Here is a 3,645-nt window from a genome sequence, read left to right as displayed (position 1 = left end):
ATCTGTATATTCCAGGGGGAGGGGGGGCCCATCATCTTACACTATCTTGGTAGCTACAGAATCTTTTCAGAGGTAGTAGATTCATGATCTTTGGAAAATGGATTAACTCAAATGATTTTAAATCCAGTTTTAGATAAATTCCCAAGTAAATTCATTCTTCTTTCTTCTCATCCTAGCATAGATTTCCTTTCGAATCATCCTTGACTCCTTATCCCTGCTGTATTATGCTGCTATTCAGCTTACGAAAAAAATAAAAATAAATCCTAGGGAAGAATGAAAGTGGAGAATGCCAGCAACACTAAACAGAGCTGTCCATAAGGCCAACATTTGCATGTTTCCACAAATGTTGGCAAGCCATTAATTTCTCATACAAAAAGTCACAATGACCTGTAGTTGAAGAGGGGTCACTCTGCACCACTTAGTCAAATGATACACGTGCCCCTGGTGACAGGATGTTTGAATGGCTGATGACAGGTTTGCTGGGATGACAGCCTGTAGGTCTAATTGGTACTACAGTTGCTCCCTCGAGCTTTTAAAGGCTGTCCCTATCTCTGTCTTCCTGTCTCTTTGAACACATTTTTATTTTAACCACAGTTCTTTGGTTAAATTAATGATATAGAATTCTGTCTTATATTATTTTGTCTAGCCCATCACTCACTGGAAAGTAGTTACAACAAAGTCAAAATTAGGTGCTCCACCACTGTTCTTGAGCCTGAGGCAATGAGTAGAATTGAGGTAGGATAACAAGGTTATAAGGAAGTACCTGCAGGAATAATTAGTAGTCATGTAGGAATAAAGGTATAATGTTCCTCTTTCTCATAATGGTAACTAAAATTACATCTCTGTGGATATATCTTTCTTGGCTATGTTTTATCACAGCAATTATCCATTTTTAACAGAAATTCCACTTCCATGATCCTTATAACCGTCATTAACAATAAGGACAAATCCTTCAATATTCTTAATTTCATGCATTCTATCTTCTGACAACTCTGTTTTTCCACTTCATTTCCTTGAAAACATCTCAATTTCAACAATTCTATGATACCATCTAAACAATCTGTTGACTCACCTTTTCCCGTTCCTTTGATGTCTTCTCTCCTTTCTTTGCTATTGGTAGTTGCCATCTAAAAATAATAAATAACCAAACTTACTGCTGTCGAGTTGGATGCGACTCCTCCTTGAGTTTCCGAGGTGGTATCACTACAGAAGTAGATTGCCCAATCTTCCCTCTGAGGAGTGCTAGTGGGTTTGAACTACCAGCCTTCTAGTTAGCAGTCAAATACCTTGGAAGCTCTGGTAGCATAGTGGCTAAGGCACTTGACTGCTAACCAGAAGGCTGATGGTTCAAACTCACCAGCCACTCCTCGGAAGGAAGATGGGGCAATCTACTTCCATAGTGATACTGCCTCGGGAACCCAAGGAGGGGTCACTATGAGTCAGGTCTGACCCGACGGCACATAACAAACCTTAGGCACTACACCACCAGAGCATGGCAACTCCGTATACAACAAACATTGTTCCATCCTGCATCATTTTCATGATTATTGGTATGTTTGTGCTCATTGTTGCAGCTATTGTGTATTTTAAGTGTCTCCTAACCTAGGGAACTCATCTTTCAGCAATGTATCAAGCCATATTCTGTTGTGATCCATGGGGTTTCCATTGACTAATTTCTGAAAGTAGATCACCAGGACTTTTTTCTAGTTTGCCTAGTCTGTCTTACTCTAGAAGCTCCAGTAATACCTGACCACCATTGGCAAGTTTGCTGGTATTTGAAATACTGGTGGCATAGCTTCCAACATCATTGAAACATGAAAATCACCACAGTATGACAAACTGACAGATGGGTGGTAGGTCCTTCCCTTTGGTTCTTGTTAGGTGCCATCAGGTTGTTTCTGACTCATAGCTACCATAGGGACAACAGAACGAAAAATTACCCAGTTCTGTACCATTATCACAATCATTGCTATGTTTGAGCCTACTGATGCAGCCACTGTGCTGATGCATCTCATTCAGGGTCTTACTCTTTTTTGCTGACTCTATGCTTTACCAAGCATGAGTCCTTCTCCAGGGACTGGTACCTTCTGATAACATCCAAAGCACATGAAATGAAGTCTTGCCATCCTCACTTCTAAGGAGTGTTCTGGTTGTATTCTTAATTACCAGTGTAATATTTTTTCTCAGACTGTTGTTGAAGCTTTACATAGCATCTATTATGGATTAAATTATTCTCCCCAAAATATGTGTTGGAACATGAATCTTCTTTATATTTCTGGAGGAGTTCCTGGCTGAATGAACAGTTAAAATATCCAGTTGCTAACCAAAAGGTTAGAAGTTGTAGTCCCCAGAGGCACCTCAGAAGAAAGGCCTGGTGATCTACTTTCAAAAAACCATGCATTGTTAACCCTACTTAGCACAGTTCTATTCTGGCATACATAAGGGCTGCCATGAGTCGGTATCAACTATACCAAAACCAAAACCAAACTCACTGCTGTCAAGTCGCATCCAACTCATAGCGAACTTTCCTTGGGCTTCCAAGGTGGTACCACTACAGAAGTAGATTGCACAGTCTTCCTTCTAAGGAGTGGCATGAACTGATTTTTATACCTATGAATATAATCCTGTTTAGAAATAAGACAATACTTGTTATGTTAATTAGGGCATGCTTAAGTAGGGTGCGTTGTAAATCTAATCATTCCTGAGTTGAAAAAATAAATAAATAAAGCAACTTAGATACAGAGATACACACACACTGGAGAAAAGAGACACTGTATCAGGATCATATGCAACCTAAGAAACCAAGAAAAACCTGAGACTACCTACAAGGAAAGAATCCAACCAGCCATTACTTTAGCTTCTGGAATAGGAGAAAATAAATCATTTTACTTTAAATGCAGCCACTTGTGGTATTTGTGTTTTGGTAGTACTAGTTAACAAAGACACTAACCAAAGGAAAACCTAGTTAGAAGTTCTTAACTCAAGAACACCTTAATCTGAGGTTCTTAAAAGTATATAATTGTTGTTGTTGTTATGTGCCATCAAGTCGGACTGACTCATAGCTACCCCTCCTTGGGTTTCTGTCGCAGTATCACTATGGAAGTAGATTCCCCAACCTTCCTTCCCAGGAGTGGCTGGTGGGTTTGAATCTCCAGGCTTCTGGTTAGCAGTCAGTCAAGTGTCTTATGCACTGTGCTACCAGAACTCCCAAGGATATAATTTGGAAAAAAAAAAAAAAAAAGGTATAATAAAAATAAAAAATAAGAAAGGTCAGTACCATAATTTTTGTTTATGTATCATTTTTTATGACCTGCTACTTTAAAATTTACATTGCTCTGATTAGAGTGTGAGTTTCCTGAGGGCAGGGGTTGTTTTTTTTCATTCTGTGTCACTAATCCCCTCACAGTACATGGCACATTGCAGATGTTCAATATATGTCTGTTGAATGAAAGTTAAGACATCAAAACCCATTTACACAGTTCTGGTAAGATGGCGGACTAGGCAGAAAGACTGCACAGACCCTCTTCAACAAAGGAAAGGGAAACCAATTAACACAGACACAGAACATAATCCTGGACCCCTGAGCCTTGAAGGGAAGGATATAGAAGTGGACTAAACCCCAACTAGCAGAAGAATTTGCATGAA

Source organism: Orycteropus afer, unplaced genomic scaffold, assembly GCF_000298275.1.
Source record: "Orycteropus afer afer isolate SDZICR_OR568_19922 unplaced genomic scaffold, OryAfe1.0 scaffold00051, whole genome shotgun sequence".
In the NCBI taxonomy this organism is placed as follows: Eukaryota; Metazoa; Chordata; class Mammalia; order Tubulidentata; family Orycteropodidae; genus Orycteropus; species Orycteropus afer.
Note: the sequence above shows the minus strand (reverse complement) of the source record.